The sequence below is a fragment of the Crocuta crocuta genome, unplaced genomic scaffold, assembly GCF_008692635.1.
Source record: "Crocuta crocuta isolate KB4526 unplaced genomic scaffold, BGI_CrCroc_1.0 scaffold41, whole genome shotgun sequence".
Classification (NCBI taxonomy): domain Eukaryota; kingdom Metazoa; phylum Chordata; class Mammalia; order Carnivora; family Hyaenidae; genus Crocuta; species Crocuta crocuta.
In genome coordinates, this window is record NW_027529428.1 from 16,384,062 (window position 1) to 16,398,365 (window position 14,304).

Below are 14,304 nucleotides of genomic sequence, written 5' to 3' on the forward strand. Positions count from 1 at the left end.
CCTCTAATTTATTATGTATCTCATTTATCGCATTTTTAAATTCTTCATGCCTGTTTTTATTTTCCATTCTGTCTGTAGCCATAGTTTCTTTGATGTCCCCTATGTTTTTTTTAAGCCCAGCTATTAATTTTACCATTATTATTCTAAAATCTTGTCCAGTTATGCTGCTGATGTCTGTTTTGAGCAGTTCATTAGCTGTCATTTCTTCTTGGAGTTTCTTTGGAGGAGCGCTCTTTCGTTTTGTCATTTTAGTTAGTTTTCTGGCTCTTGTTGATTTTAAACACCTGTTATGCTCTCTGTTCTATGAGCGCTGCTATATTCAAGAAGACTCTTTGTCCAGGGCCTATCCTTTCAGAGAGTGTTTTTTGAATGGTATATCTTGGTCTCTCTTGTTGGGACCTTGGTTATTTTATTTTCCTATTTGTAGTGATATTTGGGACTCTCCACCTTGTGTATTCTGGCTTGTTTCTTTCTCTCCCAATCTCTTGGGTTTGGTATGGTTTCCTATGGCTTCAGGTCTTTTCCTTGTGATGCCTGGGCACGAGTGCAGGTACGGAGCTCCCTACTTCTCCGCCATCTTGCCCCTCCTCCCATGATAAGTACATTCTTAATCCCCTTCACCTATTTCACCTCCCCTCCCCCCCGTTCTGTGAATAATCAGTGTGTTCTCTATAGTTAAGGGTCTGTTTCTTGGTTTGTCTCTCTCTCTTTTTTCCCCCCAAATATGGAGCACTTCCCAAATTTGTGTGTCATGCTTGCACAGGGGCCATGCTAATTTTCTCTGTATTGTTCTAATTTTAGTATATGCTGTCAAACCAAAGCTCTATTTGTATTTTTTTGTTCTTACAAATAATGCTACTATAACCATTATGCAGTATCACATTCATTTTTCTAGGGTTATAACTAGAAATGGAATTTCTGGTTTCTAGAATAGTTATATCTTCAGATTAATTAAATGTAGCCTAATTGCTCACTAAAACCAGTTGTTTAAAGGGTTCTTCTGCTCTTCATCCTCTCCTTCATACTTGGTATATTCGGACTCCTTAATTTGGCAACCTGATGGGTATAATTTGATATCCTACCTTAATGTGCATTTACTTAATTACAAGTGAGCTCTACCATCTTCTTCTATGTTTATTGATATATTCATGTCTTTTGTTCCTATTTTCATTAGGGTTTCTTTTTATTTTGTAGTTCTCTTTTAGTTTGTAGTTTGGCTTATGATCAATAAGGATTAGTACCATTTGGCACCTGTCAGTTTGACAAAAATGTCCTTTTTTTTGGTTAACTTTTTTGTATGGTTTTGTATCTCTTCTAAGCACTGTATACCTTAATTAAAAAAAGAAAATCCAGTTTGATGTTCTTTGTCTTCTAGAAAGTGGGTTTAATTGTCTTATTTTCATATATTGTACTTGTTGACATTTGGACTTAAACATTTTTTGCTATTTTATTTTGCTTTTAATTTTCTTTACTTCTTGCAGCTTTTCTGCCTTATAGATTTAAGGATCTTATAAATCTTTTCTTTTAATGGCTAACTTAAAATTTTTTGACATAAATACTTAAATATTCACTTTTATGAAAAAGCCCAAAGTTACTTAGTATACTTCTCCTATAAAACAGGCAAGGAGGAGTCAAACGCCCTGTTATCTTACTCTCAGCTAAAATTTCAGTTTTACATGTTTCTTTTTTAAGTTCATTTTTAGAAACCTGCCAGTACCTAATACCACTTGTACTATATTTAGAGATCAGAATCTTTAAAAGAAAACAATCTGTAGTAAATTTTATGAACAACCTTTGCTTTTAAGTGCACATCAGAGATGAATTGTAAAATATAAAACAAAATCTGGGATTTTATTTCCTGAAACTTTCTGATTGAATAACCTGAAAACACTGTATTTAGGAAATGCTAGATGAAATATAACAAACATCCTTTAAAAAAGGATTCTCCCATTTTCTTAGGGAGAATTTTAAACATACAAAAGTAGACATAATGGTGATGAACTCTTACATACTAATCACTCAGCTTCAGTAGCTCTTACTACCTGTAGCCATTTCTATGCCATCTACTTTCTCCATTACTGTGTTATTTTAAAGCACATTATAGATAACCACATAATTTCTTCCATTAATATTTCAGCATTAACCTCTAAAATATAAGGACACTTTTTTAAATTAAAAAAATTGCAATTCCTGGGAGCATCTGGGTGCCTCTGTCAGTTAAGCAATCTGACTTTGACTCAGGTTGTGATCTCGTAGTTCATAAGCTCGAGCCCTGCATTGGGCTCTGTGCTGACAGTACAGAGCCACTTTGGATCCTCTGTCTCCCTCTCAGCCAATGCCCTGCTCTCTCGCTCTCTCTCTCTCTCTCAAAAATAAAAATAAAAAAGCTTTAAAAATAAAAAATTATAATTTCTTAATATCTTTACATATTCAGCAAGCAATCAAAGTTCTGATTGTCTGATATATCCTAAATGGCTTTTTAAAATGGTGTTGCGTATTTTCTAAAAACTAGGATCCAGATAAGGTCCACACATTGTGACTGTATAGTTTCAATCTGTATTTTTCCTGCATCTCTTCTCTTTTTTCTTTTTTAACTATGTTGTTTATAGTTTCCCACAATCTAGATTTTGCGGATCACCTTTTCATGGTGTAATTTAATGTGGCCCTCTGTTCTCTGCATTTCCTATAAATTGGTATTTTATAGACTTGATTATATTCAAAATTGTCATACTGCCAGAAGATATTTTCTTACATATTTTTGTTTTACTAATTCTAGTTTTTCAGCTGACTGCCTTCCACTGCTTTTTATAGGCTCCTTCCAAATTTCGCTGTCCCTTGTAAGTTGGGTTTTCTATAGCTTGTTTCCTTCTGTTCTTTACCTTCATTGAATGTTGCCTTTCCTAAAGGTATTACTTCACATCCACCCTAGTATTTACATTGCTACTTCCATAGTGTTTTATTATCCTGATACAAAACCAAAAATCTTATGCTTTTAAGATTAATATGATACATGGAAACTAATTTGACAATAAACTATTTGTAAAAAAAAAAAAAAAAAGATTAATATGATACAGCTTACATCCTCAGTCCCTCCTGTTGTCCCCTGCTGTTCTTTTCTTGCCTATTCCTATATTATTAGTTGAGAATTTTTGGTGTCTAACTTGGTTTTTCCTCTAAACTCTTTTTTCTGACATTTTCATGAAGTTATGTTCTTATCCAGGTGAAGAACTCCCCTAAAGACAGATTAAGGTTTCTTAGTACATTTGACTCTGTAGTGTCATCTACACTTTACAGCAGTACTCCATTCTCATGATCTCATGCGAATTAAACCTTGTTAGTATCTCAAACTAGTCTGTCTCTGAAGGTGTAAACTGTTAATGGTACCCATCTCTGATCATATTCCCTGGTATTTTTAGATTTTTTATACTGTATACTTGTACCTCTGATCCTGTCCTTGTCCATCCTACAGCCTGGGGCGAACATCTTGCTCCTTTGTTTTCCTTTTCTTTCTTTGGTATTATCACTGTTTGCCCCCTCTGGTAGCTTCAGAATTATGATTTCGCTTATTATCATTATTACTTTTTGTTCTCCTTTGATATTTGACCATCAGCAGCTACTCTTTTCTGCTCCTCACTCTTAAGAATAGCCATGCTACTTTGATTTCCTTATTTCCTAAATATTCTCTTAAATTTTTCCCCAGATATTTCATATACATTGGTTTAAAAATCAGAGATAACAAAGAAGAGCTTAAAATGCAAAAACAGTTACAATGAGAAGTTTTATCCTTTTGACTTCAGTCCTTTTCTCCCAGAGAAAGTTAGTTTTGACTGTTAACGTCTTGTAGTTCAATGCCTAGTTCACCTATACCACTGTTTCCTTTCCTCTTCTTTCATATTTATTCATTTTACTGCGCTGGATGTCTTTGTACCTTAAGGTAGTATATTATAACTTTATTTCTTGTTCCAGAAACCGTAGGCAATATTTGTTGATTTCTCACTTTCTAGGATTAATGTACCTTTTCCAAGATTCTCTTTAGCTACCTCTTGCTTTCACCTCTCAGTGTTAAGCATGTGTATTTTTATATCAAGATGAACATTTACAGAGAGTCTAGTAACCTTAATGAGCACTTTAGTGCTTTGTAGGTGATTCCAAATTTGCAAAGCAGTAACAGTGTTATATTGAGGATTATTTGTTGTAGAGCCAGGAACATACAGTACTTTCATTCCCTTTCTTATCAAGTTTTCTCCATTGGAATTACCTTTTTTTTTGTTTTTGTTTTCACTGTTTTTTTCCTTTATTATATCCTCTGTGGGTGTGTTGTGTTGTGTTGTTTTGTATTGTTTGTTTTTAACTCCTTCATGGTAAGCAGACTAATACCACTGTTTTCTGAAGTCTTCCTTCCAGAGTCCCCTTGCTGGGCTGAGTGTGCTTCAGGCCTGCTGCCCGGCTGCCTGTCATCATGTGACTTAACTTTACTCCTTTCCAGGGTTGGATCTATTTTCTGGACCTGTTGTCATCTTTTTGATTTACTCATTTGGTTTGGTTAGTATATCTTAAGAAAGTAACTTCTGAAATGCTGCTTTTGAGGTAAACTTTGAATATTCAGATGTTTGAAAATTACTTTATTCTGCTGGGTAAGAATTCAAAGTAGAACACTATGCATGAGATTAGAAAATTCAAAATAATGATACAGAATGAAAGGAAAGGCCATCTTTACCCTTCAGATCCTTTATCTATGGTAGTCTTTTGCTAACTTCTTACTTGATAAATTCAGTGGACTTTTCCCCCTTCTGCTTCTATCTTATTTAACCTCTTCACAATATTTGGTAACTCTTCTTGTGAAACTCTTTTTCTTTCTTTTTTAAAAGGAACTTTATTTTTATTAAAATATATACAGGAAAGCACACTAATCAAAAGTATACATATGGCACAAAGTGAACACTTCCAGCTTTTCTCCTACTTCTCGGCCTTTTCAAGAATCTGCTACATTCCTCTTTATGTTCTCCAATTTCTGATAGTTCTAAATAGTTCTTAAATGTTTGGGTTTAGAAACTTGATCTCCAACCCCCTTTGTATCTTATATACCTTACATCTGGGCATCATGTACGCTTTATGCGTAAATGACTTTGAAATCTCTAACAAAAGCACACAGTGTTTTCCTTAGCCTTCCGAAATCTAGCCGCCTATATGATATCTCAATCTGGTGTCTCATTGGTAACTCAGATTCATTATGTACCAAACTGAATTCATCATTCTTCCAAAGCTGTTTTTCTTCCATATGTGCTACACTGTGAATTCTGAGACTGTACACCCAGCCTCTCAAATCCCAAACCAAGAAATCGTTCTTAATTCCTCATATATGAAGCTGATTACTATGACTCTTCCTTTTAATTGTATTATATTCCAGATATCTAAAATCCACTTTCCTAGGGTGCCTGGGTGGCTCAGTTTTGTTGAATGTCTGACTTCGGCTCAGGTCATGATCTCATGGTTCATGGGTTTGAGCTCCACATCAGGCTCTGCACTGACAGTTCAGAGCCTGGAGCCTGTTTCGGATTCTGTGTCCTCTCCCCCCTCTCCTGCTTGTGTGCGCGTGCTCTCTCTCTGTCTCTCAAAAATAAATATTAAAATAAAAAATCCCCTTTCCTTTCAAACTTACTTTTATTCTCTATCTTGGTGCGTAGGGTTACTTTCTTTATACCTAGTTGCTCAGTTGGAAATCTCAAATTCAGGTTGATTGCTCCGTTTTCCCGAATGTCCAGTTGGTAATTAAGGTAGGTGTATGTGGTGCACCTGTGTAGTACACAGTCCTGTCCTTTACCCTGTGTATTCTGTTACAGTTCCTACAACACTTTATGTAGTGTTTTATATCTGTCCACCTTATTTCCTTTCTCTTCGGATGAAGAGCTTTTGAGGCAAAGAGTTGTCTCTTTCTTTTGGAAAATGTTGAATGTGTAAATGAAGTTGCAGTAAAGTCAGATGATATAGTAATATGTAAACAGAAAAGTGATGGAATACATTTAGACTAGAAAACTTGACATGAACAAGTTAAAAATTCCAGAATTTCTCATAAGTTAACAAATCTAATACATATCTGTTTTATCTATGTTTTGGCTGAATTACTCCTAAAATACCTCTGTAAGGAGAAGAGAAATATATAAGTAAGTGCAGTATAATGACTTTCTATCTTGTTTTGTTAAGGATTCATAAAGCAGCATTTTATATTTTAACATATTACCAGGAAATTTCTATGACAGTTACAGATTATTGTGGTATACTTTGCAAAATAGGCTTCATTCTCTGAACATTGCTTTTAAGTTTTAAGTCATTTTTTTCTACTTTTAATTCTTTATAAATAATAGTGAATAATGGAAACCAACATACACTTAAAGGAAATATAGCTATATTCCAACAAACTAATTAGAATATATTCCAAATATTAGCAGTTAGCGATCAGTACAAAAAAATATTTTATGAAATGTATACCAAAGTGGTTTTAAGATTAACCTAGAGGCTAATTAAGACATTTTAAGGGGCACCTGGCTGGCTCAGTCAGTAAGTAGATGATGCAACTCTTGATCTCAGGGTTGTGAGTTCAAGCCCACATTGGGCATGGGGCCTACTTAAAAAAAATGTTTTTTAAATAATAGCATATCAAAGAAAAATCCTAGTTAATGAAAGAAGGGATAGAAACAAAAACTAAGGGAAATAATGCACCAGAAAATGGAGTTTTAGAAAAAGGCTCTTTTATTTTAGATGGAAATGTATAATAAAGCCAATTTCTTCTTTTTTTTGTTAATGTTTTATTTATTTCTAGGAGAGAGAGAGAGACAGCGTGAGCAGGGGAGGGTCAGAGAGAGGGAGTCACAGACTGAAACAGGCTCCAGGCTCTGAGCTGGCAGTCAGCACAGAGCCCGACGCGGGGCTCGAACCCACGAACCGCAAGATCATGACCTAAGCGAAAGTCGGATGCCTAACCGACTAAGCCACCCAGGCGCCCCTATAAAGCCAATTTCTTAAACTGACAAATAACGTAAGTAGATGAGGCTAAAAAATAATTGGTATTTCTTGCTGTTCCCTTTTTAGCTTTCATTCCTCAAGCATTAGTTTAGCCTTTGAGGAATGTAAGGAAACAGAAGAATAGGTACATTAAGTCTGTAGCATCCTATTACCATAGCTCTCAGCCAATGTTTCTTTGTCATTACTATAGGAAATTATATTTGATAAAAAATATCTGAGCCCTTTTTTAAACAATAGTTGCTGATAAGTAGATCCAAATTCTTATTCACTGATGATTTCTATTGAAAACATGATGTTCCCATTACCATTGACAAGAAACTCAAATTAGACTTTCTCTGCCCTTGTGCAATTCATGTTATGTAACTTTTCTTGGCTGTTGCTGTACTTGGATATTTGATTATGGTTTAGGGAGGTATTGCATTAGATATAATTGGCCAAATGTGAACTATAAAAGTATGTTTGGGTAGCCAAATATCTGGTAGAAACCAACAAAATTAAAGTAGGAATGAGAAGAGGTAAAGACAACAAAAGTTTGTTTTGATGCTAACAGGTATCTAGGGGTATTGTTTTACATTTTCTGTGTTTCTTCTAAAAATAGGTATACTTTTTTTAAAAAACAGTTTTATTGAGATGTAATTCATATACTGTACATTTTGCCCCTAACCATACATTTTTATTTTAAGTTGAAGAAGCAAAACTAGAATCTGTGTGGATGTGAATAGTGAGAAATTGTGTTTAGATATCATTTCCAACTGCATTCCTGGGATTAACTCTTCTTGGTTTTGATTTTCTGACTTTTTTATGTATTACTGGTTCCATGTTCTGTTGTTTTGCTATGTTCTTGAGGAACATTTGCCTTTTGTAATACATCTAGTTTTGGCATCAGAGTAACGATTATAAAATAATTTGGGAAGTATTTCCTGCTTCTTTGTTTTCATTAAGAGTTTGTATAGAATTGGTATTACTTTTTCCTTAAATGTTGGCAGACTTTACCAGTAAGTGATTTGGCCTGGAGTTTTCTTTTTGGATAAATTTTTAATGAAAAATTTGATTTATTGAACAGATATATGTATGATACAATTCATGTTTTCTGTTTCTTTCTATATTAGTTTTGGTAAAAAAAAAAAAAATCTTTGGTATAAATCATTGTAATCCGTTTTCCACTTCATATCTATAAGACCTGTAGTGATATCTGGCTTTTATTCGTGCTATTGATAATTTGTGTGTGTTTTTTTTCTTTCAATATTGATCATTCTACTTAGAGATATAAATTTTACTGATCTTTTTCTAAAACTAACTTGTGGTTTTATTGATTTTTCTCTACTCTTCATTACTACTTTCTTCTCCTTTCTCTGGTTTCTTTTTCTAGCTACTTAGGAAGATCATTGATTCCACATCATCTTTCTTAATACAGGTATTTAAGATACACATTTCCCTTTAAACATCACATTAGCTGTATTTAAAAAATTTTATTTTTTTAACAGTTCTTTTTTTTTTTTTTTACTATGTAGTAACATTTTTATTTATTTCTCCACTAGCAAGAAATAAAGCATAAAATTGTTTTCTCCGTTTTCTTTGGAAAATTAATCAATTCTTTTTTATGTTTATTTTTATTTTTGAGAGAGAGAGAGTGAGCGAGCACCAGGGAGGAGCAGAGAGAGGGAGACACAGAATCTGAAGCAGGCTCCAGGCTCTGAGCTATCAGCACAGAGCCTGATGCGGGGCTCAAACTCATGGACCATTGATCATGACCTGTGCCGAAGTTGGCTGTTTAACCAACTGAGCCACCCAGGCGCCCCTAAAAAAAATTTTTTTTTAATGCTTATTTATTTTTGAGAGAGAGAGAGAGAGAGAAGGAGAAGGAGAACAAGCAGGGGAGGGTCAGAGAGAGAGGGAGACACAAAATCCGAAACAGGCTCCAGGCTCTGTCTGACCTGTCAGCACAGAGCTCGACACAGGGCTCTAACCCACAAACTGTGAGATCATGACCTGAGCTGAAGTCTGATGCTTAACTGATTGAGCCATCTAGGCGCCCCTGCCTTTGGTATTTTGATGAATATTGCATTGAATCTGTAGATTCCTTTGGCTAATATTTATATTTTCACATTAATAATTCTTCCAATTTATGAGGATGATGTTTCCATTTACTTGCACTGTCTTCAATTTCTTTCATCAGTGTTTTATACTTCTTAAGAACATAACTCTTAACAAATTCAGACTTTTCAAATTTAATCTTTTCTAATTTGCAGACTAGACTGGCATATGATATAACCTAGTGAGTGTTGCATGTGCACTTGAAAAGGATGTACATTCTGCAGTTATTAGGTATATTGTGTAAATGTTTAGTTGGTTATTGGTGTTCAGGTCTTCAGTATTCCTTTTTTATAAGTTTCTTTTTGAGAGAGAGAGAGAGACAAAGAGAGAACAAGTGGGAGAGTGGCAGAGAGAGGAGGAGAGAGAGAATCCTAAGCAGTCTCTGGGTTGTCAGTGCAGAACCCAGCGCGAAGCTTGAACTCATAAACTGTGAGATCATGACCTGAGCCGAAATCAAGAGTTGGACCCTTAACCGACTAAGCCACCCAGATGCCCCTGGATCTTCATTATTCTTATTTTTTCTTCTGTTTTATTTGTTAATTCCCAACAGGCGTATTAAAATTTCTAGCTATTATAGTTGTTTTTCCTATTTCTTTGTTTACTTTTTTGTTTCTTGTGACTTGAAACTCTTATTACATACATCTGTTTATTGTAATTTTTTAAAAATTCTTAGGTTTTATTTCTGAGAGAGACAGTGTGAGCAGGGGAGGGTCAGAGAGAGAGGGAGACACAGAATCTGAAACAGCCTCCAGGCTCTGAGCTAGCTGTCAGCACAGAGCCCGACACAGAGCCCGAACTCACAAACCGTGAGATCATGACCTAAGCCGCAGTTGGACGCTTAACCAACTGAGCCACCCAGGCGCCCTGTTGTAGTTTTTTTAATGTCCTGTTTTAAAAGCTGGAAATGTTTTTTGGAATATTTATTATATGACCTTTTACTTATTGGTCAGTTATCTAAAATTAATATTTTGGGGTATGGTGTAAATTGGAGGTCAAGATTTCTTTTTTCTTGCCCTTTAATAGCCAGTGACTGAGAAACATTTATTGAAAAGACTAACATTCTTCCACCAAAATGCAGTTCACCATATATGTCTTAAGTTAGGTTACTTTATGTGAGGATATTTTTTCAACTCTATTTGTTTTTTTTGTCTATTTTTCTGTTTTTATGCCAATACCAACTTGACTTAATTACACTAACTTCACAGTAAATCTTGATGTCTGGTAATGTAAATCCTTCCAGTTGGCTCTTCTAGATTGTTTTGATTCTTGTAATCTTTGTTTTCCATACAGATATTAACTTGTAAATTCCCATAACTTAAGCTGCTAGGATTTTAATTGGGACTGTGTTGACTCTATGTATCAACTTGGAGAAGAGTTACCTGAGCAATATTGAGTTTTCCTTTAGTCTTTTTTTTTTTTTTTTAAGTTTATTTGTTTTGAGAGATAAAGCACAAGTGAAGGAGGGGAAGAGAGAGCGAGAATCCCAAGCAGGCTCCGCATTGGCAATGTGGAGCCCAGTGGGAGGCTCAGGCTCTGAACTGCGAGATCATAACCTGAAGCTGAAGTCAGTTAACCTACTGAGCCACCCAAGCACCCCACGTTTTCCTATACTCTTGTATCTGTATGTTCTATTCTTCCATTATTTAACTGGCCTTTATTTTTTCTTGCAGTGCTTTTTAGTTTTTATTACTGAGTTCTTACAGGTATTTTAGTAGATTTATTCCTAAATATTTGACTCTTTGTTACTGTTGTTAATGATACTGTTGTTAATCATCTTCATTTTAAAAATTGTTTCTGGTATGAGAAAGTCGGTTAAGTTTTGTATATTGATTTTGTATGCACTATCCTTTCTGAATTCACTTAGTAATTGTTACAGTCTTTAAATTTGTCTGCATACATGGTCATATCATCTGTGAATATGTCAGTTTTACTTCCTTCTTTCTAATCATTATACCTTTTATTTCCTTTTCTTGCTTTATTGTGCTGGCCAGAACCTCCAGTCAAGTGTTGAGTGATGGGCAGCTGGGTGGCTCAGTTATTTGGGTACCTGACACTTGATTTCAGCTCAGGTTGATCTAGGGTTGTGGAATCGAGCCCTTCATTGGGCTCTATGCTGAATGTTGAGCCTACTTGAGATTCTCTCTCTCTCTTCCTCTCTCTCTCCCTGTTTCTGCCACTCTCTCTCATTTACATGCACTCTCTAAGAAAAAAAGTTTTTAGGGGTGCCTGAGTCACTCAGTCAGTTGTGTCTGACTCTTGGCTTCAGCTCCAGTCATGATCCTGGGGCCATGGGATTGAGCCTCGCAGCAGGCTCTGGGCTGATCATGGAGCCTGCTGAGGATTCTCTTTCTCTCTCTTTCTTTCTCTCTCTCTCCCTCCCTTTGCCCCCCATTTGTGCTCTCTCTCCCCAAAAATTAAAATAAAATATTGAGTGGAAGTCATGATTTTAGATAAGCTAATTAAATTTTTGAATTCAAGAAGAATGAGATATTTAACCCATTACACATTTTAAGTTCTCTGATAGCTATTTTTTATAAGAATGAGGAAGTCTGCTTTTAAAGCTAGTTAGCTGAGAGTTTCTAATCACAAACCATTGTTGAATATTATTAGAGTTTGTTTCTACATTTATTGAGGTGATCATATGTTACTTTTCTCATGTATCCAAATAATATAAATTCTCTTGATTAATATTTTAATGTTAAATTAGCTTTGCTTTTTTGGGGTACAGTCAAGATTTGTTACTCTTTTAAAATATTACTAATTACTACTATTACTAATTACTAATACTGTTACTAGTATTTTATTTTTTTCATATATCTTTGTAGGAGATATTTACATAAAATTTTCTTTCCTTGTCACAACTTTATTACATTTTGGTATTATGTTCATACTGTACTCTTAAAATATGTGGAAAAGTGTAATTTCTGTTTACTGAGATAGTTTGTGTAAACTCTTTTTTTATTCTTCAGATGTTTGGAAAAATTCACCAAGAAAGTCAACAGGCATTGAATTTTCTTTGTGGAAAAGTTTTAAGTTAAATATTCAATTTATTTAATAAATGTTAAAAATTTGAAATTGTATCGTTCTTTCTTTGTCAGGTGTTTTTTCCACTTCCTTTGTTAGTTTTGCTAAATTTATGTTTTTGAATAAACGTATTTTTTCAAATATTTCAAATTTATTGGAGGATGTTCCTATATTGACACATATTTTTAGGGGCAACTGGGGTTGCTCAGTTGATTAAGCATCTGACTCTTCATTTCACCTCAGGTCATGATGTCATGGTTTGTGGGTCCAAGTTACGTAACCTTCCTTAACTTCTCTCTACCTTTGTTTCCCCTTCTGGCAACCATTGATAGTAGTAATGTCAATCTCAGGGCGCCTGGGTGGCTCAGTCAGTTAAGCGTTTGACTCTTGATTTCAGCTCATGTCATGATCTCAGGGTTAATGAGATCAAGCCCCAGTGATTAGATTGAGCCCCGTGTTGGGCTCTCTGCTGTCAGCAGGATGCTTCCTTGGGATTCTCTCCTCCGTCTCTGCCCCTTTCCTGCTTGCCTGCTCTTATTGTCTCTCTCTCTCTCAATATAAATAAATAAGCTAAAGATAAAAAAGTACATGTTGTGGTACTTTTATAAGTAGTCATAGTTTCCATAATAGATTTTGGATTTGAACACTGTTAGTAAATTTACATCAGTTCAAATGTAAAGCTTTGTATTTTTTAATATATATTTTTTCTTTTTGGCTGCAGTTGTTAAGAAAACAATGAATTTACAGAATATTGAGTGTTATTGAATATCTATCATATGTCCTATTTTGCAGTTTAAAGCACTTCTTTATTAATTCTTATTAAACTGTTAAGAGTATTGATTCATAGAATAAGAAGAGTGGGTAGTGATTAAGGTCACTTTGACTTTTTTATGTTATCCTCTAAATGTTATTTCTTCAATATTTTTAAGAATTACATAAATTAGGGGCACCTAATGAGGGATGGCTGTCAGTTAAGCGTCCAGCTTTGGCTCAGGTCATGATCTCACAGGGTTCCTGAGTTAGAGCCCCACTTTGGGCTCTATGCTGACAGCTAGGAGCCTGGAGCCTGCTTCAGATTCTGTGTCTCCCTCTCTCTCTGCCCCTCCCCTGCTTGCACTCTGTTTCTCTCTCTCTCTCTTTCAAAAAAAAAATAAACACGAACAAAAGAATTACATAAATTAATCATAGTATATACAACATTAAATTAACATTATGAGTCTTAAATAGATAAAATGGTTGCTTGCTCCATTGTCATATTTTGAATATATTCCTTTAGTATTTGTTGAGAATTGCTTTATGGTAGAACATGTTGTTTGTTTTCAGAAATTTTCCAGGTGCATTTGAAAAGGATTTGTCGATGGTCTCCTCTTTTGATTGCATTTTTCAGTGAAATATAGGGAGTAGAAAGTAAGAGTTGGAGTTGCAGTTTTGGTGATGGAGGAGAAAGGATAAGGTATGAGAGTTGTTTAGAAAAGTGGGAGAGTAAATGGATTAAAGAAATAAAATAATAAATAATAGGTTATAGGTGTGTAGCACTAAAGGTCCATTTGAGGTTAGAGTTTATAAAGATAAACCAATCTTAGTGCATCTGTATTTTCATCAGCTGTATTTATATATATAGGTAGAAGTTCTGAGTATTGAGTTAAATGTTGAACTCTTTTAAGAGTTTCCTTACTATTTTTGGTGTTCTGACCCTTTATTTTGACTCCTATAAGTTAAGCCTTCTTAAAAGTAAACCTTATCTCCTCTCAGAAGATTACTTTAGTATAAACGTAGGCATCTCTAACACCAATGAAATTTCTTCTTTTATTTTTATATGTTTTATTCTGATCTATTTTCTTTTTTCTGCCATCTAGAGCTCTTGGAGTTACACTTCCTGAATTGATGCTCCCTATTTTTTGGTTTTTTTGCTCATATTTCTCTCTCTTGAACTAGGAAACTGGGAGATTGTTTTGACTTTGTCTTCCAAATTATTTGGTCTCTACTTGTATTATTCAGTGTTCTCATTGAATTGTCATTTTAAAAAAATTAACTACTTGCATTTTCTCCTTTTTAGTGATCATCTAATGACGCTTTATGTTTTCAAAAATTCCTTAATCTGAGGATACCAAGAAAAAATTTATTTTATTTTATTTAATCTTATTTATTTATTTACTTATATATAGC

At 34.5% G+C, this 14,304-nt stretch overlaps 1 protein-coding gene and 1 non-coding gene across 2 annotated transcripts in view; one reads left to right on the plus strand and one right to left on the minus strand.

Moving 5' to 3' along the window:
* JAK2 (Janus kinase 2) overlaps nt 1-14,304 on the plus strand; it is a 118,625-nt gene that overhangs the window by 18,878 nt on the left and 85,443 nt on the right. The window lies entirely within an intron of this gene.
* Nucleotides 719-822, minus strand: LOC144227740 (U6 spliceosomal RNA). The gene has a single exon (XR_013334042.1). It is a non-coding gene; the product is annotated as a U6 spliceosomal RNA (small nuclear RNA).